Raw genomic sequence first — 24,960 nt, 5'->3', positions numbered from 1 at the left:
CGGCATTAGGCTAAGGTGGGTGCGCAAATGTACCTGCCTTCCACAGGCCAATTAGGCTGCGGGCGAGGGCTCTCTGGGCTCCAGTACACCTCAGCCCGCTTAGCCCGGCACCACCCCGAAGGGGCGGGGCGCCGCCGCAGAAGGCGGGGCCACGGCCGAAGCCTCGCCGCTCGCTCCCCTCGCGGGAAAGCACTGCGCGTGACTCGCTGCGCGCATCGCAGCAGGAGCGGGGAGGTGGGCGAGCACCCGCTGGCCCCCAGCGGACCGAACCACTGGCCGTCCTCAGGGGCGGCATGAAGGCAATTCAGATCGGACCATCGGCGCCACAGCTGCAGGGGGGACCGGACGTTACCAAGCTGTCTGAGAGAAGGGGGGCGCCTGCTGGTCCAGGCTGCAACACGACCCCTGCAGGGCGCGAGACTACGCCGCCGCCTACGCCGTCGGACTAAGCTGAGGCGAGAAACCAGGTAGGACGCCTCTTCGGGATCGGAAGAAGTCCCGGAGACCCACTGCCCTCGCGTTCCAAATGATCCCTTAGGAGAAAAGCCCTCAGTTTGCCCACCTATCCAGCCCTTAGCGCCCCTTCCCTTCCGCCCTTCCCCCTCGTCCCCGCAACCTCACCCTCCGGTCTTCCTCGACCCTCTGGACCGACCTCGTCTTCAGTCCTGTCCTGACCCTTCAGCTCTGCCATCCACCGAACCCTCAAACACCCAGGACCAACCATCGTTTTGGGCGTCACCCCAGATCCACCCCAACCGTCTCCTCAAAGTGTCCCTTCGGAGACACCCCCTCAGCTGACTCGCGCCCAGTAGTCATCGTTGTACCCACATCTCCAGTGATGGCTCTGGGGTAGCGCGGCCGCTCAGCACCCAGCCCGGCGACTGCGGCGGGGTCCTCCGCACAACCGGGTCCTTTGCGCCCTCCGCCCCTTTGGCCCCTGCTTCCCAACTTGGTGTCTGCCTGAGCCGGGCTGGGATCGCTCTCACATCCAGTTTTACCTTGGGAAAACCTTTGGCCTGGCAGTTTGCCAGTCCCCTGCTACCGCTCTTACCTGCTGCGAAGGGCACCGTGATCCCGTTGCCCAGGGCTGGCTTGGGATTACCAGGCTGGCCCTGAGGACACCAGGGGACTGCCCTGGAGGCAAGGACCATACATTATTCATTTGTATCTCCAGCGCCCAGCACAGTGCTTGGCACATGGTAGCACTCAGTAAATATTTAATGGGTGGGTGAATGAATGAGACCAATGCAGAGGCTGTGAGGCAGAGTGCTTTAGTGGGAAAAATGTCACTAGTTACATGAAGTGGGAAAAAAGGAAGGGCATCTAGGGAATTACTTGTGGTGCTTATGTTGGGAGCATAGAACTGAACATATTCAGTCTCTCCATTCATGCATCTAATGTCATTTACATAGAAGCTTCTATTTATCAGCTGATTTCCCTTTATGTTCTGTTTACAAAAAAAAAAAAAAAAGGTCAGGGCCAAGGCTGCAGAAATTTTTATTGGTCAGTGTGCCTCAGAGGCTGCCCAGATAATCTTGAAAGAGCTTTACCCAGGTGACGCCCCTCCTCTTGCCCTAGCGACTAACTGCTCCCTCTAGAGAAGAACTGTGGAGGCTAGCCACAGTCTTTAAACCTTACTCAGTGTAGCTGGTCAGCTACTGCTTCAGGACAGGTTGGAGGAATGACCTCAGTTATTTTACCCTTTTAGCTCCTGGATACCTCCCCTCCCCTTTCCTCCACTGGAGGGGTAGACATCCCAGGCTGGCCTAGTGTGAGAAATATCAAAGATTCCGAAATACTACTGAAGTATGTTCAGGCCATATGGGCCATTTATATATCAGTAGACCAGAATCAGGCAGGGGTTACCGCTATGTGAACAGTGTCAGTAATAAGCAAGAACACAGGCCTTTTAAAGATGGGATTCTCAAAGAACAGAAAGCCTGAAACCTGTTTTTGTTGATTCCTAAGAGGATGACCTGAACAGATTCAGTTTCCTGAAGCTAAGACAGGGTTCGGCGACCTCAGTTTTGGCCCCGGTTCCGTGGGGAAGTAGATGATACTGCTGAGTGATGAAACAATGGCTGGCAAGCTGTGGGAGTTTATAAGCTAAGAAGTAGTTGCCTGACTAATAGTGGCATTATTGTCACTGGGGCTCAGCGTATTAGTAGGTAAAATAGTGACTGGAGTTTCTTAGCAGGCTCCATGGAAATTAAGCAGTGATACGGTTTAGGGGAGTGGGGAGATCCCACCACTGTCTCTGGTGTTCTGCTACCCGTGTCCCTCCTACTGTATGGCTATAGCACACTCACCATCATTGTTTCTTTTCTGCTTTGAGCCAGGTCAAAATCTGATTTCCTCTGATTTTTATGTTAAGTGTTTAAGGTTCCTTTTTGTTAAATGTTTAAGGTTCCTTTTTGAGGCAAGGCCTGCCTAACTGGAAGCTGGGTATGTTCTCACCCATTTCTAGCTTTGATTTATCCTTCTTTACTTTTTCTTTCTCCCATTCTCTGACTTATCTTTGTAACTTTACAAAGTCTTGGATCACAGATACTGAAAGCAGGAAAGAGCTCCTGAGCTGAATTAAGCAGGGGCATGGTATCTGGAGACCAGTACTTTTTTTTTTGTTAACCAATATGTTTTTAATGGGCTTTTCTACTTTTCCCTGTCTAGGATCCCTGTTAAGACCTCAGTAGCCCCAAAACACTCTGGATTGTTTGATTTATTTTTTTTTTCACTTCCAATGCTTCAGAGTGTTGCCAGATAAAATACAGGATGCCAAGTTAAATTTGAATTTCAGATAAACAGCAGGGTGTCCTGTATTTTTATTTGCTAAATCTGGCAACCCTAGTTCATGGGAAGGCTTATGTGTTCTATTTTTCCCTCTGCAACTTCAGGACAATAACTCATCCTTTTCTTCTGTTGCTGATACACAATGACTGAGCACCCTATTAAAAGTCACTTGACTGAGATGGCTCACTGACTGCATGTTAGGGTAACGGCAGGCTCTGTAGAGATAGTCCAGTTGATCAGTGTTGAGGTTCCCAGAAAACACCCATCAAACATTGACATATGATATTGTAATTCCTGTCAAATGAGTCTGTCTTGCAAAATGAGCATATTATTTTGAGTGGCCAGATATAAACATTGCTCTGGATTGACTGCAAGGGATGAGGGTGGGGGGTGGAGTGCATTCTAACAAAAAGTTAACAACTCACAGTAGAACCTCTCTTGTACCACGTTTACTGTTTTTTTTTAAGTTGTGGTAAATACATATAATATAAAATTTACCATTTTTACCATTCTTAAATATACAGTTCAGTGTCGTTAAGTACATTCACATTGTTGCCCAGCCATCACCACCATCCATCTCCAGAACTTTTCATCCTCTCAAACTGAAACTGCATAATCATTAAACAATTAACTCTTCATTTCCTCTTCCCCCAGCGCCTGGCAACCACCATTCTACTTTCTTTCTCCATGAATTTGACTACTCTAGGTACTTCATATAAGTCGAATCATGCAATATTTGTCTCTTTGTGGTTTATTTCACTTAACATAATGTCTTCAAGGTTCATCCATGTGATAGCTTGCATCTGAATTTCCTTCCCTTTTAAGGCTGAATAAAATTCATTGTATGTATATATCACATTATTTTTATCCACATTCATCGATGGACACTTGGGTTGTTTCCACCTTTTGGCTATTGTGAATAAAACTGCTATGAACATTGTTGTACAAATATGAGTCCCTGTTTTCAATTCCTTTGGATATATACCCAGAAATGGAATTGCTGAATCATATGGTAATTCTGTGTTTAATTTTTTGAGGAACTGCCATACCGTTTTCCACAGTGGCTGTACCGTTTTACATTTCCACCAACAATGTAAAGCATTCCAGTTTTTCCATAAACTTGCCAACACTTGTTTTCTGTTTTGTTTTTTAAATAATAGTCATCCTAATGAGTGTGAAATGGTATCTTGTGGTTTTGATTTGCATTTCTCTAATGGCTAGTGATGTTTAGTGTCTTTTCATGTGCTTATTGGCTGTTTTTATATGTTTGGAGAAAAGTCTATTGAAATCCTTTGCCCATTTTTTAATTGGGTTATATGTCTTTCTATTGTTGAATTGTAAGAGTATTTTATATATTCAGGATAGAAGTCCCTTATCAGATATTATGATTTGAAAATATATTCTCCCATTCCATGGGTTGCCTTTTCACTCTGTTGATAGTATCCTTTGATGCACAAAAGGTTTTAAATTTTGTTGAGGTCCAGTTTACCTATTTTTTTCTTTTGTTGCCTGTGCTTTTGGTGTCACAGCCAAGAAATCATTGCCGAATTCAGTGTCATGAAACTTTTCCCCTATGTTTTCTTCTAAGTTTTTTTAAATAGGTTTATCTTTTATGGTTAGGTTTTTGCTTTGTTTTTTTGGGTTTTTTAAATTTTTATTTATTTATTTATTTATTTATTTATGACTGTGTTGGGTCTTCGTTTCTGTGCGAGGGCTTTCTCTAGTTGTGGCAAGTGGGGGCCACTCTTCATCGCAGTGCACGGGCCTCTCACTGTCGCGGCCTCTCTTGTTGCGGAGCACAGGCTCCAGACGCGCAGGCTCAGTAATTGTGGCTCACGGGCCTAGCTGCCCTGTGGCATGTGGGATCTTCCCAGACCAGGGCTCGAACCCGTGTCCCCTGCATTGGCAGGCAGATTCTCAACCACTGTGCCACCAGGGAAGCCCTATGGTTAGGTTTTGATCCATTTTGAGTTAATTTTTGTGTGATGTGTAAGATAAGGGCCCAATCTAATTCTTTTGCATGTGGATATCCAGTTTTCCTAACACCATTTGTTGAAGACTGTCCTTTCCCCTTTGAATAGTGTTGGCATTCTTGTCGAGTATCATTTGACCAGATATGCTAGGTTTATTTCTAGGCTCTCTGTTCTCTTTCATTGGTCTGTGTGTCTGTCTTTATGCCAGTACCACACTCTTTTTTTTTTTTAATTTATCTTTTATTGAAATATAGTTGAATTACAGAGTAGTGTTAATTACTGCTGTACAGCAGAGTGACTCATTTATACATATATGTACATTCTTCTTGATATTCTTTTCCATTTTGGTTTATCAGAGGATATTGAATATAGTTCCCTGTGCTATACAGTAGGACCTTGTTGTTTATCCATTCTATATATACCAGTTTGCATCTGCTAATCCCAAACTCCCAGTCCATCCCTCTCCCACCCCCTCCCCCTTGGCAACCACCAGTCTATGCTCTACGCCCCTGATTCTGTTTCTGTTTCATAGATAGTTTCATTTGTGTCATATTTTAGATTCCACATATAAGTGATATCATATGGTATTTGTCTTTCTCTTTCTGACTTACTTCATTTAGTATGATAATCTCTAGTTGCATCCATATTGCTGCAAATGGCGTTATTTCATTCTTTTTTATGGCTGAGTAGTATTCCATTGTATATATATACCACATCTTCTTTATCCATTCATCTGTTGGTGGACATTTAGGTTGTTTCCATGTCTTGGCTATTGTGAATAGTGCTGCTATGAACATAGGGGTGCATGTATCTTTTTGAATTTTAGTTTTGTCCAGATGTATGCCTGGTAGTGGGATTGCTGGATCATATGGTAACTCTATTTTTAGTTTTCTGAGGAGCCTCCATACCGTTTTCCACAGTGGCTGCACCAACTTGCATTCCCATTAACAGTGTAGGAGGGTTCCCTTTTCTCCACACCCTCTCCACCATTTGTTATTTGTAGGCTTTTTAATGATGGCCATTCTGACCAGCATGAGGCAGTACCATACTCTTTTGATGACTGTAAGCTGTGTAGTAAGGAAGTATGAGTCCTACAACTGTGTTCTGCTTTTTCAAGATTTTTTTGACTATTCAGGATCCTTTGCGATTTCATACAAATTTTAGGATGGATTTTTCTATTTCTGCAAAAAATATCATTAGGATTTTGAAAGGGATTGCATTAAATCTGTGGATTGCTTTGGGCAGTTGACATCCTTTTATTGTTGTGGAAAGAACTACACTCTTAACAAATTTTTAAGTTTACAATATATTATTGACTGTAGGTGCACTGTTTTACAGCAGATCTTTAGAGCTTATTCATCTTGCTTGACTGAACTTTATACGCATTGAACAACAACTCCTCATTTCCCTCTCCCCCAGTCAACCATCATTCCACTCTTTGATTCATGAATTAAACTATTTTAGATTCCTCAGACAAGTGGAATCAGGCAGTATTTGTCATTCTGTGATTAGCCTATTTCACTTAGCATATTGTCCATCCATGTTGTCAAATATTGCAGGTATTGACATCTTAACAATATTAAGTTTTACCATCCATGAACACAGGATATCTTTCCATTTATTTGTATCTTCTTTAATTTCTTCCAGTAACATTTTATAGTTTTCAGTGGTTAAGTTTATTCCTACGTATTTTATTCTTTTTGATGTGTTGTAAATGGAATTATTTTCTTAATTTCCTTTTCAGATTGTTCATTATTATTGTCTAGAAACACAACTGATTTTTATATGTTTTATATGTTGACTTCGTGTCCTGCAACTTTGCTGGATTCATTTATTAATTCTAACAGTTGGGGGGGTGGATCTTTAGGGTTTTCTATGTATAAGATCATGTCATCTGCCAACAGGAGTGCAGATGCCTTTTATTTCTTTTTCTTGCCTAATTGCTCTGGCTAGGACTTCCAATACTATGTTGAATAGAAGTGGCAAAAGTGAACCATATTTACTCTTAACACACAGTCTTAGGGGTTTGGGGATTGGTTTGGTTTGATGATTAAGGATGTAAGTCCTTAATAGATGCTGAGAACAAAACTATATTTTAGCATAGTGTATTAGTGTTAACAGTGAGTCATCAAGAAAAAGTTAAGTTATAGCCTATACACTGTGATTAAAACAAAAGTGTGTAAGTGAAAGTGTACATTTTAAAAGAGTTTTATCAAAATACCTAAAGTTTTAAAAAAATTAATTTTGATACTTAAAGAAGAAAACTTCTGTTCTCTGGAATTCTTGGTTTAATAAGATAATCTTTTATCTTCTCCAGGAAATGAGACAGTGAGCTCTGAAATGTCTGCTGTGTTTTTGGCTTCTTTTGTGGTCCTGTGGTCAAGGACAACAAATTGATAACTGGGTGGAGAGGGAAAAAAAGGGCCAGCCAACTTCTGGCTAGATTTAGTTATTTTAGGATCCAAAGTTTATACTTAAGTTTATCTTAGGATCCTAAAATCTATATTTAACTTGTTTACCTGTTTTTATACTTTTGTGCTTCCTTTCTTTTCTTGTATAATTATTTTAAGAAAGAAAATACAGCCTTATATTTAGTATACTTAGGGAAAAATGGAAAATTATTTTTTATCCATGTTCAGGTAAAGGAAAAAAAAGGAGATCAGCGTATTCCTAAAGTCAGTATAGATAGGATTCAGATGACCCCAAGGAAAAAAGCAAAAACTCAAGATGGGAGAGTTGGGGACCTACTGCTGATCCCATTCATCCGAGAGTTGTTTCTCTTACAAAATGTTATTTTCTTATTATCTGAAGGATGTTGTATTCTGTTTATTTAAAGATACAACCAAACTTCGTTATCAGACCATCCTATTCCCTGTACGTTCTAGATAGCTAGAGTTCTTCTGTAAGGCTAATCATTTCCTTTTATTTTTTTATTTTTTATTTTTGATAGTTTTTTTTTTAATTTAATTTTTTGGTTGTGTTGGGTCTTCTTTGCTGCACGCAGGCTTTCTCTAGTTGCGGTAAGCGGGGGCTGCTCTTCATTGCGGTGAACAGGTTTCTCATTGCGGTGGCTTCTCTTGTTGCAGAGCACAGGCTCTAGGCGTGCGGGCTTCAGTAGTTGCAGCACACAGGCTCAGTAGTTGCGGCTCGCGGGCTCTAGAGCTCAGGCTCAGTAGTTGTGGCGCATGGGCTTCGTTGCTCTGCAGCATGTGGGATCTTCCCAGACCAAGGATTGAACCCGTGTCCCCTGCATTGGCAGGCGGATTCTCAACCACTGCACCACCAGGGAAGTCCCTAATCATTTCCTTTTAAATATCCTCCAAATCACAGTGATTTAAAGATTTCTGTCTTGCTTATATATTACGGTATAACAAACACCCCAAAGCTTAGTGGCTTAAAACAATGACTGATTATGTCTCACAGTTTTGTGAGTTGGCTAGGTGGTTTTTGCAGTTCCAAAAGATGGGTTCTGGAAATGTTTTAAATAGGAGCATTACTGGAGTGAATTGTCTCCCAAGGTGACTACTTTGAAGGACTTCTCTTACTTGGTGTTACAGAGCTATTCTACTTTTCGAAAATATTATTCTCTTTACTTTATACTTATAGCTATAATTAACTTCTTAGATAGGGTAGTGTCTATTTCAGTTTATAGGCTGATTTATGTAATATGCTTTGCCTCACATCCAACACAGCATCTTGCAGCATTATTAGTTTATTCATCCCTAACGATAGTGGTTGGAGAAGGGAGGCCTGGAAGCAGGACCACCTGCCCATTATGCATTTGTGAGTCCTTTTTGACAGCCAGGTTGTGGTGATAGATTAGTTAACAAGGAGCATTGATCTCATGGGGGGAAAAGACAGTTATGGCTTTTTACTGGATTGTGAGAATATGTAGTAGAGAATAGAAAATTTCAAAATGTTTTTTAGAGGGGAGCTCTTTTTTTTTTTTTTTTTTTTTGAGGGGAGCTCTTTGTTCAAGTGTATTCCACAGGAAAGTGGACACAAAAAGGTAAAAGCTGAGCTGTTTTGGTTAAAGGCAAGGGGTTTGAAGAAGTAGAGTCTAACCTTTTCATCTTTCTATCCCTCCTTTCCTCTCCATGCCCTTTGCTTACCTTTCATTGTCAATGAGGGGGCTCTGTAAAGCACACTTTAAGCCAGTCACCAAAGATGATACATGACTACTGAATTTTCTTTGTTTTTTTTTAAATTAATTAATTTTTTTGAATTAATTTATTTTGGCTGCACCAGGTCTCATGTGGACTCTTAGTTGCAGCGTGCGGACTTCTTAGTTGCAGTATGTGGACTTCTTAGTTGCGGCATGCGGACTTCTTAGTTGCGGCATGTGAACTCTTAGTTGTGGCATGCACGTGGGATCTAGTTCCCCAACCAGGGATCAAACCCGGACCCCCTGCATTGGGAGCGTGGAGTCTTACCCACTGGACCACCAGAGAAGCATGACTACTGAATTTTGCCTACTGAGTCATGACTCCAAAGTGGAAAGAGGTTGAAAGAAACGGTTGGGTTTGAGATCCCATCATCTTCAACTGACCACCCACCAGTAACCAATCATGGCTTGAGAGAAATATAACCAAAATATTTACTACATACATACAGTTCCCAAATTCCTATGTGAAACCCTTAGCCTTAATTTAGTGAGCTGCATGGAACCAGGAATTAATTAGATTCCTTTTGCCCTTTAATCCTAAGCCCTGTCAACCTTTTTTAGTCCAAAGCCAAGAAAATTTTTTCTAGCCATACTTTCTAGTTCATAATAAGAAAAAAAAAGGTTTGTTTTTAGAATATTATATAATAATGTATATGCTTTAAAAAATATACATTGAACATTAGGTGGGCTGTGCACCTCCTTCCCTTTGCATACTGTTAGCCTCTTCGCTTAATTTCCTCTAGACAAGTGCTTCTTAAACCTGAGGCTGCAGAAAAATCACCTGGCTCACCCCTGAAATTCTGATTCAGTAAGTCTGGCACTGGGCCCAAGCACTTACCAGTCTAATAAATTCCCAGGAGAAGCTGATTCTACTGGTCCATAGACCACACTTTGAGTAGAACTACTCTTAGACCCAAACTATAATCTCAGCCTCTTCATCAATGGTTCTCAGATTTAATCAACATAAAGGTTTTTGTTTGTTTGGTTTTTGGTTTTTTTGGTTTTGTTTTTGAAAAAAAAGAAAAGAAAAATAAAAAGCCCTAGTGCATAAGACCCAAGAATCAAAGGCCAAATAGTGCCACTAAGAGTGTGATTTGCAGCATATCATTTCTGCACTGGGTTTTCTTCCTTTAGAGATTAGATTTATAAATCTATCACTCATTCAAGATTAAGAGATTGTGGAGAATAGTCCTAAGGAAATGGTATTAGCTGCTCAGATTTTAACCTAGAAAATGTTTAAACTTAACTGTCTTTTTATGGGGAAAGATGAAATGAAGGATACTATGATATTTTTCCTTTGAAACAAATAAATCGTGTCTATTTTGTTTAAAAATATTTTCTGAGAAAGTGGTTTGTCTCTTTCTCTAATTATAGGTGAAATATAGTCTCACTGTTGAGAATCTAGAAAAATACAGACAAATATAAAATGAAGACACATCATTGAACAGTTTTTGGAAGTCAAATTTTGAATAGTTAGGTAACAAATCCATTGTTTGACTGTGCCATAATTTACTTAATCCAAATGTTAGACATTTGAGGTTTTTAAAAATAGCTTTCTCTTTTCTAAAAAATGTTCAGATTAATAACTTTATGAAAAAAATCTCTGATAGTTTCCTTAGTATGGAATTCTAGAGGTGGAGTTAGAGGATTTGAATGTTTTTAAGACTGGAGATATATATATATATTTTTTTTACCCCCAACCTCAATATGAAGGTTGTACCAAAATATGCTTATATTGGCAAAGTGTGAAAATGCCTATTTTACTTTCCTTCCCTTAACTATTATTATTTTGTTTGATAATTGATAAACAAAAGATAGTATTTTAATAGTATTTTAAATCTTATTGTTTGCTCATATCTTGCCCATTTTCCTATTATTTCAAGTGAATAAGGCAGTCACAAAAGGACGAATACTGCATGATTCCACTTACATGAGGAATCTAAAGTAGTCAAAATCAGAGATGAAGGAAGTAGAATGGTGGTGGCCCGGAGCTGGAGGAGAGGGAAATGGGGAGATGCTGTTCAACCTGTATAAAGTTTGAATTATGCAAGATGCAAAAGTTCTGGAGATCTGCTGTACATTATGCTTATAGTTAGCAATAATGCACTCTATACTTAAAAATTTGTTAAGAGAATAGATCTCATGCTTTATGTTCTTACCACAATTTTTAAAAAAGATCTTAGGTTTTAGCAATCAATTCACATAAATCCTTTACATATAAGGATATTGGCATTTTGTTGTATTTGTGTCAAATATTTGTCTTTTAATTTTGTTTATGACTTTTGACATCTAGAATTTTACAGTTTCTATATGGTCAAATCTTTAGTTTTCTGTTGTGGCTTTGGTACACCTTCTTTCAATAAATATTCTGGGAATCTATGTCCTGAGTCTGAGGCTATTGGGTACAGATTTCTGTGACAAACTGTCTCTCTCTTTTTTTCTTCCAATTTTATTGAGATATAATTGACATATAATATTGTGTAAGTTTAAGATGTACAGTGTGTTGATTTGATACACTCATATATTGGAAAATGATTACCACAATAGGGTAGTTAAATCTCCATCGCTTTACATAATTACCATTTCTTTTTTGTGGTGAGAACATTTAAGATCTACTCTCTTAGCAACTTTCAAATATATAATACAGTATTGTTAACTACAATCATCATGCTATGCATTAGATCCCCAGAATTTATTCATTTTATAATTGGAAATGTTTACCCTTTGACCAACATTTCCCCCACCCCCCCAGTGCCTGGCAACCATTCTACTCTTTGTTTCTATGAATTTGGCCTTTTAAGATTCTACATATAAGTGATATCATACAGTATTTGTCTTTCTCTTTCTGACTTATTTAACTTAGCGTAATGCCCTCAAGGTCCATCCATATTGTCACAAATGGTAAGATTTCTTTCTTTCTCATGGCTGAATAATATAAAGAACTCTATACATATGGTTCTCTCTGATTGAAATCCTTCCCCTGACCTGCATGCATATTTCTACTCCTCCTTTAAGAATCTACTCATATGACTCCTTTCTGAAACCTTTCCTGATGACCCCCTGCAAATTTGGGTATAATTTCCACTGTGCTATCATTGGCCTTGTCTGGTGCTCCATTACAGCGGTTAACGCATTATTTACATAGCTGTAAACTCTGTGAGGGCAGGAATAGTCTTTGAATCCAGGGTCTCTGAAAGATCCAGAGAGAGAGCTTGATCTCTTCCATTTTTTAAGTTCTTCATGTATTAAAAATGATTGAAATCCAAAGCAGAATTCTAATAATTTTGGTATATTTAAAATATTTACCTTAACAAATTCATTTTGTAATATGAAAATGACTGTATTTAGGACAAACCACATGATCATCTCAGTAGATGCAGAAAAAAAAATTTGACAAGTCCATGATAAAAGCACTCAACAAACTAGAAGTAGAACTTCCTCAGCCTGGTAAAGGGCATCTATAAAAAACCCCGTAGCTAACATTATACTTAATGGTGAAAGACAACTAAAAGCTTTCCCTCTAAGATCAAGAATAAGAGAAAGTTGGTCATTCTCAACACTTCTATTCACCATTGTACTAGAAGTTCTAGCCAGAGCAAATAGACAAGAAAAAGAAAAGATACTCAGATTGAAAAGGAAGTAGAACTATTTGCAGATAACATGATCTTGTATATAGAAAATGCTAAGGTAGCCACAAAAAAAACTATTATAACTAATAAATGAGTTGAAGATTGTAGGATGCAAGATCAATGGATATAGGGTTTCTTTTAGGGGTGATAAAATATTCTGAAATTAGGGCTTCCCTGGTGGTGCAGTGGTTGAGAACCTGCCTGCTAATGCAGGGAACACGGGTTCGAGCCCTGGTCTGGGAAGATCCCACATGCCGCGGAGCAACTGGGCCCGTGAGCCACAACTGCTGAGCCTGTGCGTCTGGAGCTTGTGCTCCGCAGCAAGAGAGGCCGCGATAGTGAGAGGCCCGTGCACCGCGATGAAGAGTGGCCCCCGCTTGCCGCAACTGGAGAAAGCCCTCGCACAGAAACGAAGACCCAACATACCAATCAATCAATCAATCAATAAATCTTAAAAAAAAAAAAAAAATTCTGAAATTAGACTGTGGTGATGGTTGCCCAACTCTGTGAATACACTAAAAACCACTGACTTGTACACTTTAAAAAAGTGAATTTTATAGTATGTGAATTATATGTCAAAAGAGTTGTTTGTTCTTTTTTAAATGACTACATTTATAACTTCATGTGTAAATAAGGATAAAAGGCTAATTTGAAGCCCTTTGTGATTGTCAGTCTTGGGCCAAAGATTTTCCTGTCCTTTTTTCCCCAACTTGTGAAAGACTGTTTTCTGCTCTATATTCCTGGCGTTACCAACCAGGGTTCTTGGCCTCCTTAATCAGTAGAAGTTGATCAGAGTCCAGACAAGAAATTCAGGCAAGGCTTTATTGGGGCCCCTGCTGCAGCAGTGGGCAGTGAGAACAAACAACAGGTTCCCTTGCTTGTTGGCTCCCTGGGGTGGGGGGAGCTTGTTCCTTATATGGGGTGAGGGTAGGGGTGTGTCCAGGGGTCGGGCCAGAGGGGTAGCTTAGGTGTTTTGCCCACCCCTTAGGTGGTGGTGTGTGCAGGGGGCATCCTCAGTACCCTGCTTTTGCTCCCCACCCCCTGCTTTTGCTCCAGGCTCTTCAAAAGTGGCAGTTGGGTTTTTTGGTCTCTTTGTATCTTTTGGGTCCAGAATTTACCCTAACTGCAGGCATGCAATTATTTTTAGTCCCAGACAGTTTCTTTGTATTTTGTTGCTGGAGGAGAGGTGTGTCCAGGTGCAAGCACTGCAGCCCTGCAGCAAAGGGTCCCAGGTCCCAGCCTGTCTCACTGGTGCCCAGCACAATGCCCAGACAAATAGTATAAGTTCAATAAATATTTGTAGAATAAATGAATAAATTATGACAGCTGAACTGACTTTAAGCCTAGTTCAGCAAATCAGCTACATTTCTGAGGTTTTTTTCTCTATCACCAAGGATCCATGAATTTAGTGACACTCACAGAAATTGTAGACTGGCCCCATGATGAGTTTGGTTTTAGCCCTATAGAGCAACTTTTAAAGAAGACAGAATGGTCAGTTATGACTGGTAAACTAGATAAAGGCCTTTCCAAAAAAAGGTTTATGAACTGAGCTGAACATGAGCATAAGTAAGAGTTTTTAAAATTAAGATAAACATACAAAAACAATTAAAAAATAAAACAATAATAATAAAATAAAAGAAATTTAATTCACCTGTAATCCTATCTGCCTAGCCTTTCTGTTTACATGCATATATAATTTTGCAGGAATATAACTGTTAGCATTAAAATTATTTTGTATTCTACTTTCTTTTAGTTAACCTTGTTTCATAAGCATTTATCCACGTTGCTGTTTAGGCTTTATGGTTTATGGCTTAGTGTATTCAGTTGTTGAAATATCCTCACTGGTAGTCCTTTAACGTCTTTAAAACTTCATTGATATTACAATCATTCTTTTAAAAATGTACTCGCCTAGTAATGAACCTAACTCTGAATAATAACTACTCACCTTTTCTTTGTCTGTACTTAAACAGCTAGAGAAAATTGTACTGTCCAGTAGATTTAGTATCACTTTCATCATCACCAAACTTATGCTGGCCAGCAGTCTTACTATATTTCTTTTACAAGGTTATTCCTCTACTCTTTATAACAAATATTTTATACCTTCACTCCCCTCCTCAACCTCTGACCCTCCCATCTTCCTTCCATATACTCTATGATGACCTTGACTCATATACCTCAAAGAAAAAGGAAGCCATCAAACATGAACTTTCTTACTTCCTACCACCCATCTGCAAATCTGTGTATAGCCATCCTCTCTTCACTAGTTGCAATGGAGGAGTATCTCACCTCTTAACAAAAGCTAATCTCCCGGGTGAACTGGATTGCATACCCTCTATTGTTTAGCTGTTTTGAGATGTTTTTATACAGCAGAGAGTATTATACCTAAATGATATACTTTGTAAACTACCCCAAACAAACCTATACTCTGAGTAAAAACACTCTGATTGCTATACAAATGGAACTTCAAGACAATTCCCTGATGCCACCCCACTTCCACGCACCTCTTTTGATCTGTTTGCTGATCCTAAGTTCAACCTATATAGAAATCCTTTTTTTTCAAATTTATTTTTATTTATTTATTATTTTTGGCTCATTTTGCTGAAGCATATTCCGTAGTAGCTTTCTAAGAAAGGATACATAGTAGGAACATTTTTGAAATGAATGTCTGAAAGTATATATATTTAAACTCTCAGAGTTGATAATTTGGCTGTGCATAAAACCTTAGGCTAGAAATCAATTCCTCTCAGAAATCTGAAAGTACTGCTCCACTGCTTACTAATTAGATTCCATCATTGTTAAGCCGAATGCCATTCTGATTTCTGATATTTGTGTGTAAACTTTTTAAATTAATTAATTAATCAATTAATTTATTTTTGGCTGCGTTGGGTCTTCGTTGCTGCCCGTGGGCTTTCTCTAGTTGCGGCGAGTGGGGGCTACTCTTCGTTGCAGTGTGCGGGCTTCTCATCGCGGTGGCTTCTCTTGTTGTGGAGCACGGGCTCCAGAGCGCGCGGGCTTCAGTAGATGCGGTGCGTGGGCTCAGTAGTTGTGACTCATGGGCTCTAGAGCACAGGCTCAGTAGTTGTGGCACACGGGCTTAGTTCCTCCGCGGCATGTGGGATCTTCACGGACCAGGGCTCGAACCCGTGTCCCCTGCATTGGCAGGCGTATTCTTAACCACTGCGCCACCAGGGAAGCCCTATATAGAAATTCTTGAGCCACTACTGCTTCTCAGGGATGTTGCTTCATCATTTAATTCCTCTCTTTCTAAACCTTCAACATCAGTGGAGGCAAAGTTATTAAAAAATTAAAGAAAGAGTACAAGTGTATTTCCCAGACACAAGTCTCCAAATTGAAAGGGCCCACTGAGTGCCCAGCACAACAAATAAAAATAGCCTACCCCAGTGTACCTCATCATAAAAATCTAGAAAACTAGGGATATAGAGAAATTTTTAATCTGTCCTTTTTTTTAAAGTTTACATACAGGGACTTCCCAACAAGAAAGAAGAAATCATGGGATCTAGAACACAGGGCAACTAACAGAAGAGAGGCAGAGGAAATTCCTAGCATGATGAGAGAGAGAAGTCCAGCATGAAGTGGTGGTGAAAGCCAGAGAGGAGAGTCAATTCAGAATGTATCAGAAAAGAAAGTTCCAGAAGGATTATGTTCCGGGGGGGCGGGGGGGGGGGGAAAGGAACTGTGTTTGACCATATGGAAAGTTAGATTTAGATTGAGAGCGATTTTTACCATTCCGCTAGAGAATTTGTGAAGATTTAGGGACAAATATATAGAAAACTAAACAAAAGAGAGTCAAGTAGTAAAATTAAATTATAAATTATACAGTAATAATAAGGGTCCACAGACTACCAAGTCATAGCAAACACTGGATATTAATTAAATCAGAAATTGTGGGGACTTCCCTGGTGGTCCAGTGGTTAAGACTCTGTGTTCCCAATGCTGGGGGCCCAGGTTCGATCTCTGGTCAGGGAACTAGATCCCGCATGCTGCAACAAAGATCAACTAAAAAAGATCCTGCATGCTCCAACTAAGACCCGGCGCAGCCAAATAAATAAATATTAAAATTAAAAAAAAAAAAAGAAATTGTGAGGAAGGTGGTGGATGTAGGAAGTCAAGAGAATGTTTAAAATCAAGAAATAATTACATATACATATGATTTATAAACATGAACATAAATGCCAGATGAGACAGCTAAAAGATTTGAAAGTAGTGGTCTCTGGAGAAGGACACAGAGGTAGAAAGGGGTGGAGCTGGGGACTGCTATTTTCCATCATAAACTTTATACTACAATTTATCTTTGTAACCATGTGCATATATTAATTTGATAAAATCAATATTAATTTAAAAATCCCCTGACACCACATCACCCTCTGGGTATTGACTGTCTCATTTAACAGCCAACCTTTTTTGACCACCCAGACTGCTCAATTTTGCATTCACTTTTGCACCCTCTGCTGTCTAGCTTCATTTCCACTAACCACGCCCCTGAAATTGTTTATGTCAAGATCACCAGTGAACTCCCGGTTGCCAAATAAAATGGACACTTTCAACTACGCTCGTTTTCTTTCAGTTTTTCTAAGACACCAACCACTTTCCTGTCTCAGGCCCTTTCACACATGTCATTTCCTCTGCCTGTAATGTTGTCCCCAACTTTTCACCTGTTTAAATTCCCTTCAACTCACCTTTCAAGGCTGAACTTAAACATCAGTTTCCCAGAGAGGCCTTCCCTGACCTCTTAATCAAGCCCTTAGTCAGTCTTAAGCAGATCCTCTTAATACTCTGTACTTTATTTTCATGGCATTTATCACACTTTGTAATTATATTTTTATTTATGTGATTGTTTGTCTGCCTTCCTCCACTAGATTGTAAACTTCATGAGGGCAGGGATAATATCTATTTTGTTTACCACTTCCTGGCCGATAGGAATCTGCCCAAAGACTGAATTAATAATCCTCGAAAGAGGTGTTGAAGGAGGGCCTAGAATTAGAGCACTGATTGTAGGAATTAGAAGAGAGGAGAGACTAGAGAGGCTTTTCTACGGCAGAAGCTATGGGACTTGGATAGGGTCTCCTGGGATACATGTCTGGAAATAATTAGACCCTTTAAGGAGAATCTTGTCAGCCCATGAGTTTATGTAGAGGACTCGCTTTCACTGTCTTCTGCTGACAGGTGAGCAATTCAGGTAGTCATGTACCTGAATTCGCTATATTCACTGGGTGGGAAATTCTTGATTCACAGATAATTTGCATATTTACTCTAACCTCCTTTCTATGTATTCCCTTGGGATTTTTTTTTTTTGGTAATAAATTTATTTATTTATTTTTGGCTGTGTTGGGTGTTCGTCGCTGGGTGCAGGCTTTCTCTAGTTGCGGCGAGCGGGCGCTACTCTTCGTTGCGGTGCGTGGGCTTCTCATTGCGGTGGCTTCTCTTGTTGCGGAGCAGGGGCTCTAGGCGCGCAGGCTCAGTAGTTGTGGCTCGTGGGCTCTAGAGTGCAGACTCAGTAGTTGTGGCGCACAGGCTTCATTGCTCCGTGGCAAGTGGGATCTTCCCGGACCAGGGCTCGAACCCGTGTCCCCTGCATTGGCAGGTGGATTCTTAACCAGTGCGCCACCAGTGAAGTCCCGCCCTCAGGATGTTTTCTGGGACAGAGCCACTTTACAACTTTAAGGAGGACAGAGAACAGAGCCATGAGGGTTAAAAAATTTGAGGTGGTGTGCCTGTTGAAAAGAAAAGCTCTGGGTATGACAGTGGCAAGATTCCCTGGTGTGAGTTGGTAAGTTGAACAATAGTGCAGCCTCAAAAAGGCAATAGGAGGGATTTAGGTTCAAAGAAAGAAGAGATTCCCGATTCATGTTCGTTATAGTTGCCGTTTACTGAGCCCTCACTAAATACCAATCACTGTTCTAGATGTTTCTATATCTTTCTATATCTCTTAACTTCCACCAGCACCCTGTGAGAGGAGATATTATTAATCCCCATTGTACAGGTGAAGAAACCCAAGCTGAGGGGAATCAAATAACTTGCCCAGTGCTACAGAATTAGTCCTGAAGCGCAGAGTTAAGGGGCTTCCCTGGTGGCGCAGTGGTTGAGAATCTGCCTCCCAGTGCAGGGGACACGGGTTCGAGCCCTGGTCTGAGAGGATCCCACATGCCGCGGAACAACTGGGCCCATGAGCCACAATCACTGAGCCTGCGCGTCTGGAGCCTGTGCTCCGCAACAAGAGAGGCGGCGATAGTGAGAGGCCCGCGCACCGCGATGAAGAGTGGCCCCCGCTTGCCACAACTAGAGAAAGCCCTCGCACAGAAACGAAGACCCAACACAGCCATAAATTAATTAATTAATTAATTAAAATTAAAAAAAAAAAAAGAGCAGAGTTAATATACCAGCTTTTTCTTAGCTCCCTTTGTTGTGTTTTTTTTTTGGCCGCGACCAGGGATCAAACCCGCGTCCCCTGCACTGGAACCTTGAAGTCTTAACCAGCGGACCACCAGGGAAGTCCCTAGCTCCCTTTGTTGGCCAGAAAGAAATAAAAATGCATGGCCTGAAGCTGGAAAGAGCAAATCAGGGTTCAATTTCTTCATTGTAAATGGACAGTAATTTGTTAGTTGAAGTGAGCTCCTATGCCTTAAACAAAAGTGTGTGATGTAAATAGGGACTGAACTCCTGCAGAATGAATAGGCATAAAAATGGGGCTCAACTGAGAGCAAGTTATTGAGATTCTAGTGACTCCTTCAAGGGTCAGAGTTCTCAAGCAAAACACAGGTAATTTGGGTTGTCAATTCAGTATAAATTTGTCCCTGATTTAATAAATATGCTAGCTGACGTCCCTGGACAGAGATGGCTTTTTGGATTAGCTGTCTTTCCTTTGAATATAGCACATTCCAAAGCCTACTTTATAGTTTGTATGGTCATAGTTATTTAATTATTTGTTAGTCTCCCCAGGTGAACTATAAGCTCCATGAAGGCCAGCCCCAGGTCTGCTTTGTTCACATAGTGCAGTGCCTGGCACTTCATAGGTGCTCAGTTAATGTTTATTGACTGATTCATCTAGTCCTTGGGCAAGACTGGCATCTGAGGTTCTCAGGGCCACAAACAGATTCTTCTATATGTCTGCCCAAAGCAGGGAAGGAAGCCCTACCAGAGCCTTGTTGTGCTTCTAGGTTGGGCTATTAGATTCCCTAGGTCCTGCCTCCTTTGGGTGGGGCCCCAGAGGCTTGATGCCACTGGGGCTCTGGTTTTGGCAGTGGGGCTTGTCTTTGTTCTGAGATATTAACTGTAAATGGATCATGCTATTTCCTGTTCTCAGGAGAACTCAGTGGGGCCACAACTGAGGGGCAGTGAGAACACAGAGTTACTGTGTACTCTGCTGGAACCTCCCCATTGCTACCCAGAGATGGCTCCAATATAGGTTAGCCAATCAAGGAATTCCAAACCCTTTTCCTGAACTCTAAACAGCTTGAGGAATCTCTCCAGCTGGAATTGGAAAAGCTCCTAGCCAGGAGAGCCGAGTCTTATGTAACTTTACAGACTGCCCTTTTTTAGGAAAAAACAAACTGTTCCTCAGCTAGTGCTGGATTTTTTGAGACACATCCTGCATTCTTTCCTAGATGCTCAGCAACCCCATTGGAAGCAGCCAACAGGATAGAGTTGAAGACTGGTGAGGTTCAGCAGGGAAAGATAACGAAAGAGGGAGAGAGGATGTCTGTCATTCTGGCTGGAGCATGCTATTCTGATTCTCATGCTGCAGCTCGCACTAGCAGTGAAGGGTTGCAGTGTTGAGGTGAAGGGAGAGGAGCTGTACCGGGGGATATTTGCCCTGCACATTCCAGAAGCCAACCACTGTACCGCCTTTATCTTCTCAGCACCCCACACCCCAACAGGGAGGACTAGAGCTAAGTGTGTGTAAATATGTCCACAGCTGTAATGAACCAAATTCTGCTCTAGAAAAAGAAATTTTCCCAATTTACTTTGGTGAAGATTCAGTTCCTCCTTAGTTCAATTCAGTGAACATTTTAAGCCATGTGCCAGGCTCTAGGCTAGGTTAAATGACTGCAGAGATGAATAAGACAGTCTCTATCCTTAACATGCAACCAAGGAGGAAAGAGAAAATGTATATAAACAATTATAATACACTTCCTTGCTTTATAGTCCTGTGTACTTTATGTAATTCTTTTACTCTTAACTCTCTTATAAAGGTAACTGTCAGGTTTATGTCCACCTGTGAACTTATGGGCTTGCTAATTTATGATTAAAAAAAATACAAGAAAATCTCCCCTTTTTAGATGTGACCAGTTATTTTACTAAATTATTCATGAAATGGGCAGGCACAACTCTCAAGAATATTCTTATATTAATTGTTTTTATTTCCATAATTTTCTCAAGCTAATATGTGGCATTTTAGAACTTTGAATGTAACTTGAATCTTTCAAAATAACGAATAGCTTTCTCAATGAATTATGATTTGCCTTAGACATGCCTGTAGCTTTTGCTTCTTCCCTGAAATAAAGTATTAGGCAAACATCTAGCACAGCAGGCTATTATTATTGTAAGTATTAGTCTTTATCTATAAGTCATTCATTTCCTTCTAGCCTGTGGTGTGTGGTGAGGTATAACTCCAGTGATTCCTGACCCTTTGCACATCGTTCTTAGGTTGCTTCTATAGTAGTTTGATCACTGTTTACAAAGCCTTTACTATTTGTGATAGAGCCTAGATTTACAGCCTTAAGTCTTTGCTCAAAATAAGCTCACTCCTACCCTCAGGCCTTGCATCCATGTTTACTATGTCCAAACTCATCTAACTGTTGATAGTTTGCTCGCTGTCCACAACCATACCACATATAGAAGTGGGCGAGATAGGGAAGAGAGAAAGACTTGAGACCTAAGTCAATTCAAGTGTGGGTTTGGAGCCTGGGAGCAGCAGAAAAGGGAAAAAAAAAAAAGAAAGAAAGAAAGAAAAAAAAAAGGCCTGGTAGAGGCATGGGATAGTATTATTAAGCAAAAATAGAAGGATAAAGGCTGTTTATGGCTTAGTCTGCACTCCAGAATGATAATGCAATAAGCTAAATTCCGCAGATGTTTCTGAAGCACTTTATATGAAGGGAATTAGCCAGTCTGTCAGCTCCAATACAAATAACCTCAGAATTCTTCCTTCACATTCCTCAGTGGCTTCTTAGGGGTGAGCTGCCTCTGAAATATATGCATCAGCCCTGTGGGAAGAGGAAAGAGGATCCCTAGGCAGGCTCAGCAGAGTCAGAATTTTGAGAAGTATACTTTGAATAGAGAGGGCTTTAAGGTCTAGAGCAGAGGTCAGCAAATTATGGCCCATGCCAGAGTAACTTTATATGGTTTTTACATTCACACAAGCTGAGAATGGTTTTTACATTTTTAAAGAATTGTTTAAAAAAGGCGGCGGGGGTAGGGGGGTTTGGAATATGTGGCAGAACTTTATTGCCCACAAAGCCTAAGTATTTACTCTCTGGCCCTTTACAGACAGAGTTTGCTGAAAGGAGGGTTTACTGAAAGCTCACCAGAAGCTGCAGGATGTTGCAAAATCTGTTTTGAACCCTAGGGCAGGCACTTGCAGAAAAAGAGGTATCAGCATCAATGAAGAGTAGATTTCTATTTCTCCTCTCCAAAAGCTCTGGAGACCTGGCAAACTAACCGATTGCCGGGCCAGAAAGAGTGAAGCCTTGTGTTGGGTTTCGAATACAGTGTTGCCTTTGTTCTAACTGAGCAGTGGAATACATCCTTTCATTAATGCTGCTTTATCAGGGCTTTAGGCTAAATCTAGTTTGAAATACTACTGTTCAGTGCTGTATCAAAGGAATACAAGTCTCAGATCAGTGTCCTGGGCCCAGGTGTAAGGGAGAATTAGGTTTGTAGATGGAGCAAGTGGGTGAGTAGAGGCATTTCTTTTTGCTTGCATTTTTCTACTTTCTCTATTACACATTAGTGGAAATTAATACCTTGTATCTAGATAAACAGATTCCTAACCGTTTCAACCGTTCCTCAAACCAGTGGTGGGGATTATAGGCCTGAAAGAAAGGAACTGTACCTCCAAGCACAGACCAGGTTCACTTCCCAACATGGCCACCGTGACCTAGAAGAAAGAAAATACATAAGGCCAGGGCTCTCTACCTATATGCATGAATGACAGTTGTTATATTTCTAAAATACTTTATCCAAAGAATTTATAGCATTTAAATTTTTTGCTACTTATTTTTTATTGAAGTATAGTTCATTTACAATGTTGTGTCAACTTCTGCTATATAGCAAAGTGATTCAGTTTTATATATATGTATTCAGTTCTATATATTTATGATATATTTTTAATATATTTATGATATATATATTTTAATATTCTTTTCCATTATGGTTTATCATAGGATATTGAATATAGTTCCCTGTGCTACAAAGTAGAACCTTGTAGTTTATCCATTCCACATATAATAGCTCACATCTGCTAACCCCAACCTCCCACTCCACCCCTCCCCCAATCCTCTCCCCCTTGGCAACCACCAGTCTGTTCTCTATGTCCGTAATTCTGTTTCTGTTTCGTAGATAGGTTCATTTGTGTCATATTTTAGATTCCACATATAAGTGATATCATATGATATTTGTCTCTCTTTCTGACTTCACTTAGTATGATCATCTCTAGCTGCATTTTTGCTATTTATTATTCTAATTGTTCGAATATTTTTTTCTTGCCATAACACCAGAAGGTAGATACAATTAGCCCCTTTTCCAAATGGTAAACCTAGAACTTTGAGAGGACAGGTACCCTGCCCCCAGATGACCCCGCAAGTCAGAGAAAAAGCCAAGAATGAAAGCAGTGTTCCTATCCTTGGGCATCCTGCCACTATCCTAGGCATGAGTAGCTTCCGGATGGAGCTAAGATCAAACCCTATATCTCTAGTCATCAAATCTGATTGTTTCTGAGGCTGCATTGTTGTTATGATGACCAGGTAGATAAGCCTTGAATGACAGGAGAAAAAGTACTGAATGAATGGTTCACCAGCCTACCTTCCTGCTCCTCAAGATGTTGATATGTTGTGTCTCTGATGATGGTTATGACGCAGCCTTAGGCAGGAAGATGATGGAGTCACTGTTATTGTGTGCTTGGCTGTTTGGCTGCTTGGCTGCTTTCTTTGCACTTCAGCATTCCTACCTGGTATGTGGTACATTTTTGTCATTCCACAGCGGTCTGCTGTGCACATGACCTCTCAGTAGGCCAGTCCCCATCTATTTACATCAGCTATCCAGCTGCCAGCCTCCTCGCATCCCTGTCTGCCTGATGGGACAAGATGAAATCTGTGTTAGGCACTGCCTTTCAGGGACGTGAGTGGGATATCCACGGAGTTCCAGATACTGTGGTCAAAGTGTAAGGTCCCTGGGACCCCAACCTCTAGGCCTTGGGGGAGAAAGAGGCTTTCAGGAAAGATTTTTCTGGGCACTGACTCCTCGCCAGATGAAAGCTGGTTTCTTGGTATTTCTATCCTATTGTGTCATTTCTAGGAAAGAAGCTCTGGCCAAATAAATTTTCAAGGGATTTGATATACCTGCTAAAAATTCTGTGCAAATAAAATAAGGACCAGCCTAACCATCCTTTCTTTCAAATATCCTATAAAACCCTCCCAGGTGGGTTTTTTTCTTTTTCTCACAAGGTCAGCACTCACAGCACTAATCTGGGACTTGTGACTGACAAGGCTGAGCTTCTGGTTAGTTAAATAACAGTCTTTCCTTGATTTTATCCAAGTCATTTCAGTGCAACCAATGTGCGTGTGTGTGTGTGTGTGTGTGTGTATGTGTGTGCCCACCCTTTGTGTGTGTGTGTGTGCCCGCCCTTCCAAAACAACGTGTTAGGTCTCTTGTCCAGGGCCTACCTGACTCAGGAAAATGCCGTGAACAACAGCTCTCAATTGAGGTCCACCTGGTTCCAAAGATTTGGGACCAGACAGCTGGACATATGTATGACAGCTCTGTTTGTTCCTTTTTCCCCTTCCCTGTCCCTGTTGATACTAAACTGTTTCAACAAGGCTTGTTTCCTCCAGAATCCAACTTAGCATCCTGGAGAAGCCTAAGGCCACTCCTGTAGCAGGAAGCTGCCCTAGATTTGGGCAGTAACCAGTAGAACTTGATACTGACGCCAGAGTGTAAAAATAAACACCTCCTACAGTGCTGTCTTAATCCACTGGCATCAGAGTTGCTATTATTAACCTATAGGCCTCACAGGCAGCTGTGATGGGCAGACAACAGCCTGGACAGACCTATCCTACCAGCTTGGGATCAGACTGTTTCTTTCCTCCATCTACTGGAATCTGATCTCGGGCCCCTGGAGAAGCACCAGCAGTCTGGGAGCATGCCCCACAACAGGTAGTACTAGAGATGG

The 24,960-nt window shown here is 40.8% G+C and overlaps 1 protein-coding gene and 1 long non-coding RNA gene across 2 annotated transcripts in view; one reads left to right on the top strand and one right to left on the bottom strand.

Moving 5' to 3' along the window:
• Nucleotides 1–207: 207 nt before the first annotated feature.
• RUSC2 (RUN and SH3 domain containing 2) overlaps nucleotides 208–24,960 on the top strand; it is a 59,809-nt gene continuing 35,056 nt past the window's right edge. Inside the window, exon 1 of the mRNA XM_061200294.1 lies at nucleotides 208–467. The gene's annotated coding sequence lies outside the window, so the exon portion shown is untranslated. The remainder of the gene's footprint in view (nucleotides 468–24,960) is intronic.
• LOC133097585 (uncharacterized) lies at nucleotides 18,087–23,666 on the bottom strand. The gene is made up of 3 exons (XR_009702033.1): nucleotides 23,595–23,666; nucleotides 22,627–22,671; nucleotides 18,087–18,147 (listed from the first exon to the last, which is right to left on the bottom strand). It is a non-coding gene; the product is annotated as an uncharacterized LOC133097585 (long non-coding RNA).

This window comes from Eubalaena glacialis, chromosome 9, assembly GCF_028564815.1.
Source record: "Eubalaena glacialis isolate mEubGla1 chromosome 9, mEubGla1.1.hap2.+ XY, whole genome shotgun sequence".
NCBI classification, from domain to species: domain Eukaryota; kingdom Metazoa; phylum Chordata; class Mammalia; order Artiodactyla; family Balaenidae; genus Eubalaena; species Eubalaena glacialis.
Note: the sequence above shows the minus strand (reverse complement) of the source record. Positions and strands in the feature narration are given on the sequence as shown.